Source organism: Oratosquilla oratoria, chromosome 5, assembly GCF_046742065.1.
Source record: "Oratosquilla oratoria isolate Oo_2021 chromosome 5, ASM4674206v1, whole genome shotgun sequence".
NCBI lineage: Eukaryota > Metazoa > Arthropoda > Malacostraca > Stomatopoda > Squillidae > Oratosquilla > Oratosquilla oratoria.
The window spans coordinates 40,606,146-40,618,645 of record NC_134781.1 but is presented as its reverse complement, the minus strand read 5'-3'; the positions used below and the strand labels follow the sequence as shown (position 1 = coordinate 40,618,645).

General features: G+C 36.6%; 1 protein-coding gene across 1 annotated transcript in view; it reads right to left on the bottom strand.

Moving 5' to 3' along the window:
• Positions 1 to 12,500, bottom strand: part of LOC143025243 (uncharacterized) — a 19,480-nt gene that overhangs the window by 2,337 nt on the left and 4,643 nt on the right. The window lies entirely within an intron of this gene.

Genomic DNA, 12,500 nt, shown 5'->3' with positions numbered 1-12,500 from the left:
GCATGTATACACACAGATGCATGGATACATACATGTATAAGACTATAAGCATATGGATACATACACATTTATATACATGTATACATATATATTTTCCTCTAGGACAAAAGTACTGGTAAACAACGACGAGTAATGAAGAAATATATACGAATACATAAATACCCGTACTGATTTAGAGCACATAAAAGCATACGCACGTATTTTCGTATATAATCCTTACATATATACACATGTTATGTACATGCATGAATACATACACAAACAGCCAATCATATGTATGGCCTCCAAAACATTCTGTTAAAAATATTAAAAAGATATGTATAATACATACATTAAGTAAATACATTCAAAATATAAACATATTCATGTTGAGCAGACAAATGTACTATATATATGCATATATATATATATATATATATATATATATATATATATATACACACATATATATATACATATATCAATATATATATATTATATATATATATATATATATGGGTATGCCTTGTATATATACATATATATACAATATATATGTATATATATATATGCGTATGCCTTGTATATATACATATATATATACATATATATATATATATATATATATATATATATATATATATATATATATATGTAAAAGTGGGCAGCAATTCTTCTTTTATACATGTTGAATTAAATTTGACCGCAGCTTGGGCTAGAATCAACTTCTTGTTGATAGACTCAAGTTTTCTAATCAGAGATTTCGGCTCATCGGGGAGGCGGAATGAACATTTTCAGGTACATATTATATTTAGTACAAAGCTGTTACAGTTTAAATACAACTATATAGTATATATATATATATATATATATATATATATATATATATATATATATATATATATATATATATATATATATATAGTACATTTGTTTGCTCAACATAAATATGTTTATATTTTGAATATATTTACTTAATGTATGTATTATACTTATCTTTTGTATATATATATATATATATGTATATAATATGTATATATATAAATATATATATATATATATATGTATATAATATGTATATATATAAAATATATATATATATATATATATATATATATATATATATATATATATATATATATGCGTATGCCATGTAAATAAACAAACGGAGTAGAGAGCTTTCGTTTATTACATCTTCAGTGTAAATAACACTGAAGATGTAATATACGAAAGCGCTCTGCTCCGTTTGTTTATTTTCTTAAGTGGTTTCCTTGCATTTATAAAACACACGTTTCTAGTGTTCTTATTGCATATGTATATATATATGAATATATGCATATATATATGCATATATACATATACATATATATATATACATATATACACACACACATATATATAAACATATATATATGTACACACACACACATATATATATATATATATACATATACATACACATATATATACATATATATATATATACATATATTCACATACATATATACACATACATATATACATGCACATATATACATATACATATATACATATATATATATATATATATATACATATATATATACATACATATAGTCATATATATATTGTCACATATATTCCCATATATGTAAGGTGGGAATAGTATAACTTTGGATAACGGCGCCCCGTGATAACGTGGGCATCAAATTACAGGACGAGTACGGGAGGACGCGTGGGAAGGAAAACCTACTCAATGGAGTATTTGTTCTAACACTCAGCCTAGAACGAAGGAGAACGTTTTTAGTTAATTGACCAATGGGGTTCAACCACCATAGACGCAATTCCTATGGGCCAATCAGAGGGTTTTTTGAAGAAGAACCAGGGCGACTTGGGCGTGTCAGAGTCAGTTTGAGGGTAGAGGGTAAAGTGTAAAGGTGTTGCCTCGGAGGGGTCGTCGGCTGAAGTAAGTCCTCTGTACTCCCCCTGTATTAGTCTTAAGACAATAACTCAGCTAGTAACACCACTAGTGCTTCATGTAGTGGTGTTAAATGTTTATAGTAGTGACTTAGACAGTGTTTTTCGTTGGTAAAGTATTAATTAATTAATTAATCTTCTTTCACCCCCGTTAAAAGTTTTCGAGCGGGAATCTTCTGTTTTGAAATATATTTACTCATTTGAATGTAAACTTATTTACACACTTGAAGTTTAGTGATTGTAATCCTTCATGTAATCCTGTTGAGTTTTAATGAATAGTGTTAAACGTTATTCTGTGCGTTTCATTTTTCTTGATTTTCTTGATTTTAATAAAATCAAGTGGCGACCTTGTAATTTCTATTGGAGTTATCCCAAAGACATGGGGTCTTGGGAACTCAGTCACCCATTCACTCTTACTATGTGTTACGAGTCTGACAACTACAATTTCTATTTGAGTTATCCCAAAGACATGGGGTCTTGGGAACTCATTTCACATACTTAATCTATTGCAAGTCAGATAGGTGAGCGAGATTCGTAACATATAAATTGGCGACCTTGCCAGGATTTTAACGGTAAAGTGAAAGAATTACCAACGAAAATATTTAGTATTAAATAGGATCAATAGTGTGAGAAAATGAAGTTGACAAGTACAGAGGAGGTATTGGAGTTTGTACACAAACAACCTACTAAAAAGGAGATACAGAACCTTACTGCTAACGACTTGAGGTTCATAGCACAAAGTCTAGGGGTTGAGCACGCACATGAGGCAAATAAAACTGAATTAATAAGAATTGTTGTAGAAATAGTGCATAATCGAGATGAAAGTGGAGCAATGAGAGATGAAGGAAGGACAGATAGAGAGTCTGTCACTTCAGAATGTGAGGAAGAGGAAGAAGTGGAAGAGGAAATGGAGAAGGGTGAATCTCAAAACACTGAGTCTCGATTAAGCGAATTACGGTTGAAGTTAGAGATAGCTAAGATAGAAGCTGAAGTAAAAAGGGAAGAAACTGAGAGAGTTAAGATGGAAACTGAAAAGGCTAGAGTAGACAATGAAAACCTTAGACTTCAAGTTAACTTACAAGAAAGTAGACGAGTGCTATCAGAATCTCAATTCGTGAATAGGAGGCTCAATTTTGATGTAGTACATAACGCTAAATTGCTTCCTGAATTTGATGAATCACAGGTGGATATTTACTTTAGAACGTTTGAAGGAATAGCGGAAGATTATCAGTGGCCGAAGCAGTATTGGCCTGCATTGTTGCGAACAAGCCTCAGAGGCAAGCCGCTAAGAGTTTATGGTGCTTTAGAGGATTCACAAACAAAGGATTACGATGAAATCAAAGCAGCCATCCTACGAGCCTGTGAATTAGTGCCTGAATTTTATAGGGTAAAATTTAGGAATCTGAGGAAGCAATCTAATATCTCACACGTTGAATTTAGTAGAGAGAAAAGAATGTTATGGGACCAATGGGTAAGATCCCGTAACGTAAATGGAGATTATAGGAAACTAGCTGAGTTAATGTTAATGGAAGAGTATCTGAGATCCATCCCTAAAGAGGTGTCATTGTATCTTCAGGAGAAAGAAGTCTCGAAGTTGGAAGAGGCTGCAGTATTAGCAGATAAATATGAAATACTTAAACCTACTGCAGGGAAATTCTCAGTTACTCCAAGGGGGAGAGAGGAACAGCCGAGGATCCCACAATCAACCTCCTCAGGTGGACCTACAAAATCCCTAGAGGTCAAGAAAGGTGACTATATTAAGTCATCACAGATAATTTCATGTAGCTATTGTGGAAGGATAGGCCACCTGACGAGGGATTGTTGGCACAGGAGAAGGGAAATAGAGGGGGTTAAACCCATAGTATTATTAAATAGATGGGACACCCACATAGAAAGTAAAGTCCGAGAGGGGGAGGACGAGGAGGAGACCACCAAAGTAGTGGCCCTCATGAGTAAGGTTGCCACAGACGGCATGGAGAAGGATGAGATGAAACCTCACTTGAGAGGTTATGACCCGTTCCTTTTTCAAGGAACAGTCACCATAAATGGAGAGAAGAGAAAAGAGGTGACCATTCTGAGAGACTCAGGAGCCCTCCAATCAGTAATGCTGAGTAGCTTAGTTGAAAAACCTGTAGCAAAAGGGAGAGTAGTTATAGGCTTCCTAGGAGGCCTAGCCAAGGTGCCACTGGTAGAGGTAGATATGGAATCACCTCTATATGAGGGACAGGCAAAGATAGGCCTAGTAGATCAGTTGCCAGTGGAAGGAGTTGAAGTCATTCTAGGAAATGACTTAGTGGGTGGGAAGATGAGTCCCACACCTATATGGGAGAGAAGAGATAGAGAAGGGTCTAAGGACCAAGTGAGGCCAATAAAGGTCTCGAGAGGGGAAGGCTGTGGAAATCCTAAATGTAAGGACAGTCTGAATCCCGAGGGAAGAATCCCTAGTGAAAATACTCAAGTCGAGACAGAGGTGGACTTGAGGTTCCTGTTCCGTGAGGAACGAGACAGCGAGTCGGAAGTGTTTGACCTGACTCGTCTGTTTATGGGAGAGAAGAAGGGAGATGGAAAGAGTCTAAATGACTCACACAGAAAGGGAGAGAAGAAAGGAGAGAAGTGGAGTCTAAGTGGCTCACACAGAAAGGGAGAGAAGACAGGAGAGAAATGGAGTCTAAGTGACTCAAACAGAAAGGGAGAGAAGAAAGGAGATAAATGGAGTCTAAGTGACTCACACAGAAAGGGAGAGAAGAAAGGAGAGAAGTGGAGTCTAAGTGGCTCACACAGAAAGGGAGAGAAGAAAGGAGAGAAGTGGAGTCTAAGTGGCTCACACAGAAAGGGAGAGAAGAAAGGAGAGAAATGGAGTCTAAGTGACTCAAACAGAAAGGGAGAGAAGAAAGGAGATAAATGGAGTCTAAGTGACTCACACAGAAAGGGAGAGAAGAAAGGAGAGAAGTGGAGTCTAAGTGGCTCACACAGAAAGGGAGAGAAGACAGGAGAGAAATGGAGTCTAAGTGACTCAAACAGAAAGGGAGAGAAGAAAGGAGATAAATGGAGTCTAAGCGACTCACACAGAAAGGGAGAGAAGAAAGGAGAGAAATGGAGTCTAAGCGACTCACACAGAAAGGGAGAGAAGAAAGGAGAGAAATGGAGTCTAAGCGACTCATACAAAAAGGGAGAGAAGACAGGAGAGAAATGGAGCCTAAGTGACTCACACAGAAAGGGAGAGAAGAAAGGAGAGAAACGGAGTCTAAGTGACTCACACAGAAAGGGAGAGAAGAAAGGAGATGGGAGGAGTCTAAATGACTCACACAGAATGGGTGAGAAGAAAGGAGAAAAGAGTCCTAATGACTCACAAAGAATTGGAGAGAAGGAGGGAGAAACAAGGGGTCCCAGTGTCTTACAGGGAATGGGAGAGAAGGAGGTGGAGGCAATGAGCCCCCGTGGCTTACAGAGAGTTGGCTCCGACTTGGAAGACCGGAAGGAAGGAGTGGTGAGTGAGAGTGAGTTGTCAGAGGAATACTCTTTAGAGTCGGGAGTACTATTCCGCAAGTGGGTGGATAGTACCGGCTCTACTGATGACGCAGGATGGTCTGATAGGCGACAAATAGTGTTGCCGAAGGTCTACAGGGAAGGAGTTATGCGATTTGGGCATGATAATTCCTTTGCAGGACATAAAGGTGATCCAAGAGTGATGAAGTCGGTGGAGGCAGTGAGAAGTAGGTTGACCTCATGTTGGCAGAGTGTTCAAGAGCGAGTGAAGGCGAAAGTGCGAGAATTTAAACGAGGAGCGAGGTTCAGCGACCCGTACGACGTGACAAAACGAGTGAGGGAACTGAACAAAGTGGTTGTCACTCCGGGTAGGAGACGGAAGCAGCAGTTGTGTCACCTCGGTGTGTGGAAAGCGTACCAGGAGAGGGACAAGAGTGATGTGGGTGTGTCTGGCGGTAGTGTGCATACCGTCTCCATCGGGCCTGAGGAAGACGAGGACTCGACCTTCCCCACCTTTGAGATGACGTGGAAGGCGAATGCAGAGGTGTGGCCACAGGTGGTGAGCCAGCTGGGTCATCTTTCGGCTGAGCAGCGAATGGACCTACTGGAGTTGCAGAGACGATACCAGGAGAGCTTTCGGGATGCCCCTGAGAGGACCCACCTGACGCTGCATGACGTGGACGGGAAGATGCGACGCCCATCAAGCAAGCCCCGTATCGTGTGAACCCGCAATAAGTGACTATCATTGAGGAAGGAACAAAGTTCCAGTGGACAAAGACTTATAATTCCGTTGTGCTTAAACTAAGAGTGTCAAAGAAAAGGGTATGCCATCAATGATCTTAGCAATTAAGTATTTTGTTGTGCATGTCCATGTTGGTGCCCAGGTAACGGTTCTCACAGACCACCATCCCTTGAAGTACCTTAACAAGTTTAAAGATAAGAACCTCCGCTTAACCAGATAGAGTTTGTTTTTGCAGGAGTATCATTTAGATGTTCGTCATGTACGAGGGAAGACAATGTGGTAGCCGATTGCCTGTCGATATTGTAAGTATATTCTCCCTCAAGTAAACACACAAAAAAAAAAAAATCTTTTCAAGATTTTTTTTTTTAACCTTAAAGAGGGAGGTGTCACATATATTCCCATATATGTAAGGTGGGAATAGTATAACTTTGGATAACGGCGCCCCGTGATAACGTGGGCATCAAATTACAGGACGAGTACGGGAGGACGCGTGGGAAGGAAAACCTACTCAATGGAGTATTTGTTCTAACACTCAGCCTAGAACGAAGGAGAACGTTTTTAGTTAATTGACCAATGGGGTTCAACCACCATAGACGCAATTCCTATGGGCCAATCAGAGGGTTTTTTGAAGAAGAACCAGGGCGACTTGGGCGTGTCAGAGTCAGTTTGAGGGTAGAGGGTAAAGTGTAAAGGTGTTGCCTCGGAGGGGTCGTCGGCTGAAGTAAGTCCTCTGTACTCCCCCTGTATTAGTCTTAAGACAATAACTCAGCTAGTAACACCACTAGTGCTTCATGTAGTGGTGTTAAATGTTTATAGTAGTGACTTAGACAGTGTTTTTCGTTGGTAAAGTATTAATTAATTAATTAATCTTCTTTCACCCCCGTTAAAAGTTTTCGAGCGGGAATCTTCTGTTTTGAAATATATTTACTCATTTGAATGTAAACTTATTTACACACTTGAAGTTTAGTGATTGTAATCCTTCATGTAATCCTGTTGAGTTTTAATGAATAGTGTTAAACGTTATTCTGTGCGTTTCATTTTTCTTGATTTTCTTGATTTTAATAAAATCAAGTGGCGACCTTGTAATTTCTATTGGAGTTATCCCAAAGACATGGGGTCTTGGGAACTCAGTCACCCATTCACTCTTACTATGTGTTACGAGTCTGACAACTTTACAATTTCTATTTGAGTTATCCCAAAGACATGGGGTCTTGGGAACTCATTTCACATACTTAATCTATTGCAAGTCAGATAGGTGAGCGAGATTCGTAACAATATTCATATATATATACCTATATATTACCTATATATATACATATATATATATATATATATATTTATAGATATATATATATATATATATATATATATATATATCAGAAGGTGCCAAGATAAGAGGGAGGGAGGAGGGTGGAGGGGAGTGGAATATATAGGAAATGGAATGGGTGGGAGTGGTTTCTATGCCTTTTTCTTTGTGGCTATCCCCCATGTAGGGGGAAAAAGCCTTTGGCATATGTATGTATGTGTATATATATATATATATATATGTATATATATATACATACATATATATATATATATAGATATACATGTATATATATATATATATATACATGTGTATATATACATGTATATATACATACATGTATATATATACATATATATACATATATATACATATATCCATATATATATATATATATATATATATATATATATGTATACATATATATACCCATATACATATATATATATATATATATATTTATATATATACATATATTTATAGATATATATACATATATACATATATATACATATATATATAATATATGTGTGCATATACATATATATTTACATATGCATATATATATAGATATATACACACACACACATATATATATACATATATATATATTCATATATATACATGTATATAGATACACACACACACACACACACACACACACACACACACACATATATATATATATATATATATATATATATATACATATATATATACATATACTTCTATTCGTTTCCGTCCTAGCAATGAAGCCTAATGCGCTGTTAGCTTTGTTTCTGGCGCTTATGCACTGCTTCCTGATTTTGAGGTCCGGACTCACCAGAACACCCAAGTCTCTCTCGCACTCAGATTTTTCTAAAAAAAAAAAAAAAGTGTTATCTATTTTTTTTTTTTTTTTTTTTTTACGTAAAGTCCTCTTTTCATTCCGATCTCATGTTTCAATCCGTCCGGCATCCATTTGGGAGTATTACTATTTTTCCGTATTGGTTTTAGGGGGATAAATGTGTTTTGTGCATTAATAATTAGATCAGTTAGATTGCCATACATTTCTTTGACTGTTGGGCCCTCGCCCCTAATTGACCTGACCTAAGGTATGCATATTACCCTCCGTGACCCAGACCTCACTCCCAGCCCCGCTCCGAGAACCTGAAGTTTGGTACTTGAATGTTATTCGTACTTTTTTATTTTTCCAAATAACATTAAATCTTATTTCTTGATGATCGCTAGAGCCTAGACTATCTCCCACTATTACGCTGCTAATTTGGTGCTCATTATTTGTTAAAATTAAGTCCAGGATATTTTGTCCCCTCGTAGGATCGGTAATCACTTGTTTTAGGAAATTATCCTGCACCACATCTAGGAATTTCTTCTCTTCATGATCACAAATTAAAGTTTCCCAGTCAATGTTTCTATCATTAAAATCTCCCATCATCACAACCTTTTTGTACTGGGATGCTCTGTGAATTTCATGAATCAGGGGATCAGTCTGCTCAGTGCTGAGGTTAGGAGGTCTATTCAAGACGCCAATGATAACTTTCTTATTCTTGCCTATAATCTCTACCCAAATAGATTCCGTACAGCCCTCTTCCTTAATCGAATTGTTGATAATACAGTTTAATGTATTTTTAACGAAAAGTGCTACACCTCCCCCATTCCTGCCAACCCTATCCTTATGAAAAAACTTATATCCTTCTATTTCGATTTCCGGAAGGAAATGTTTATCAGCCATGTTGATCCACGATTCAGTAATAGCTATAACATCGAAATTTTCTACGCATCCTTTATCTCGCAGCAAATCAATTTTGTTAATTATGCTCCTGCCATTTGTATAGTAAACTTTAAGTTTATCTTCCCTCCACCTGCTTTGGTGATTCTTTACACAGTCCTTCTCTTTTTCTATTGCCTAAACTATATTCCGATACTTCCCCCCCTACTCCCACGTAATCTACCCGAAAAAAACCTGAAGGATGCCTACTTCTCGCTCAAGGGATTTAGCAAGGAGCCGAAATCCTCTGGGAGACAAGTGCACTCCGTCCCTTGTGTATAGGTGATTCTTACCATAAAAGCGGTCCCAGTTGTCCACAAATGCCCATCCATTGGCCTTACACTGTTTTGCCAGCCTGCAATTCATTGCAATAGCCCTGGAATGCCACATGCCTCCAACTCTACGCCTTGGAAGGATTCCACATACTACAGGAACACCTCCCTTATTTCTAATCTTGTCTAGCGCATCCCGGTACCACGCAAATAATTTACCTATATCATTTCCTCCGGCACTCAAGCAAACTACTGGGTCCTTTCCTTCCCCTACTAGACACTCTTCAATCCTATCTCTAACATCTCCTATGCCCGCGCCGGGGAAACACACCTGCGTCCTATGTTTCCCATCTTTGTCGCAGAAAACCCTGTCTAACTACCTCACTTGACTGTCACCTACTACAAAAATCTTACCTGTGGGCAGGGATCCAGCGTCTGCCCTTTCCTTCTTCTCTTGGATTTCATTAGTTTCTTCTTCCTGCAGATTTGCCAGTATTTGAAACGAGTTCTTGCATTTCAGCGGGGATGGTGAGGACTTTTTTCCACTTTTCCGCATCTTATTTTTCACCGTATTCCATCCATGCTCATCACTAATTTTGTCTTCCGTATTATGGGCCTTCGAGCGGAGAACTCGATTCTCCTCTTTAAGGCACTTAACAGCATCCTCCAAGGCTTCAATTCTACTAAGAAGAGATTGTACCTCTTCGGCGCTGAACACGGTAACACAATCACTCGCCATATCACTAACTGATCACTCGTCATATCACTAACATAAAATATTTATATATATATATATATATATATATATATATATATATATATATATATATGTATATACATATTGACTATATCATGACAAGACTGAAGGTGGAGGAAGCAGACGAGGATTAATGGGAGAATTTCACGCTTTAACGTTTCGACCCGCAGGCAGTGGCGGATTAAGGCTCTTGTGGTCCTTAGGCAAATTTCAAGACTTTTTTTAAAGTATGGCCTGAACTAATGATAAAATTTATATTATTGTACAATAATAACAAATATCCATTAGTAAACATTTATTTCTAAACAAAACCTTATCAATTTTACATATGTTAAGGTAAGGTACTACTACATACATGTGTTTTATCATCAGATCTTTTAAACACAAGAAGTAATATAAAACACACGGGTTCTTACCTCTAAGCAGGAGATCTGGCGAATGATGATTAAAACACAGTGAACCCAACATACATAGCCTACAGACTGATAAACTGGTTCTTGGTCGTTAAAAATAAAGATAAAAAATCCTTAAAACTCTTATTTTATATGTAACTGAATATACTGTATCTAAACAAATGAGAAAACGTTAATAGAACAGCGAGTGACAATTCTGTAACAAAAATATAAGCAAAAGTATCCATGAATCACTTGACAAAAACATGTCTCAAGTAAAACCTCGAAGCCTGAATGAATGATCTAGTAGATCATTCATTCAGTGAAAAGTTTCTTTCAGTTTCTTGGATGATTCTTTATTTAATATGGTTGTGTTGTTCCAGTCTGGAAGATGGCTATGCTTATCCACATGCATTACTATGGAGTTAGATGATCTATGGGCTTTCACGTCATTTTTATGTTCATTTATTCTTTTATTAAGTCCGCGACCAGATTCACCAAAATATGAAGAGGGACAGCTTTTACACGGGATTTTATAAACAACGCTGTTTTCGTTAGTGGGAATATTGTAGCTACGTGTGACCAAATGTCCTACTTTGTTACCTGATGCCCTGGCTATTTTAATACCCGCTTTTAGGAGAAAAGTGTCTAGGTGTGAATTGGTATTAGAATTTGGTACTGTAATGTATCTGGTTTCATAATTACATTTATTATCATTTTTATTTTTATCTTTATTTTATTCATTATTTCTTTGTCTTTCTTTTTCAATCTACATAAGAGACCTTTTGGATATTTGAGTTTGATGAAAGTCTCTGTGATATGTTGTAATTCAAGATTTAGACATTCTTTACTGCATTTACGAAGTACTCTGAGGAAGAAATCTATTGTAATACCTGTTTTAGTTCTGTCATTATTTCCTAAATAGAAGTGTATATAGTCTTCTTTATTGGTGATTTTTCTGTATACTGAAAATTTCACATTTTTATCTAATCTATGGATAATTGTGTCTAAAGAAGGTAATTTTCCGTTATTTTCATTTTCTGCAGTAAATTGTATATTTTCATTTACACTATTTAATCTCCTGAGTTTGTTATTAATATCTGTATCATTTGACACAATTACAAGTATGTCATCAACATACCTAAACCATTTGCTATTCCTACCTATTATTGTCATGTATTCTTCTGTTTCGAGTATTTCCATGTATAAATTTGCTAACACTGCAGAAAGGGATGCCAGAATGCTGTCTGTATTCAATATTATCAAAAGCGAAAGCGCCAAATCCTACACAAAGAAAAATTAATTCGAGGTAATATTTTTTGGGGGATGGGTAGATCTTCATTTTTCAAATTGTTTACTTTTCGTTCAACAGCCATTTATCGATACTGGTGTATATAAAGAGGTGACATTGTAGCTGGCTAGTTTCTTGTTAATGAAATCTTAATCTTTTAATCTGTTAATTACATCCGAAGAATTTCGTAGATGTGCATCATTAAAATATTGGATAAAGATTTAGCTAAACATTTGGCTAACTTATGAGGTGCACTATTGATTCCTGAAGTAATGGGGAGCATAGGAATTCCTGTTTTGTGGATCTTAGGCAGGCCATGCATTCTTGGTGGTAAAGGTGCTTCTTCAAATAGGTTTAATAGTTTTTTTCCCTTTCTCTGATTTCTTCAATATTTTTCTCGCTTTTGTTGTGATTTTTTCGCCTTCATTTTTTGCGTATCCGCTATGTTTTTTCTCGTAAGTTTCACTGTCACTGAGTAAATCTAACATTTTATTATTGTAGTCTTGTTGGTTCATCACTATTATGCCTCCTCCTTTATCAGCCCATGTGAT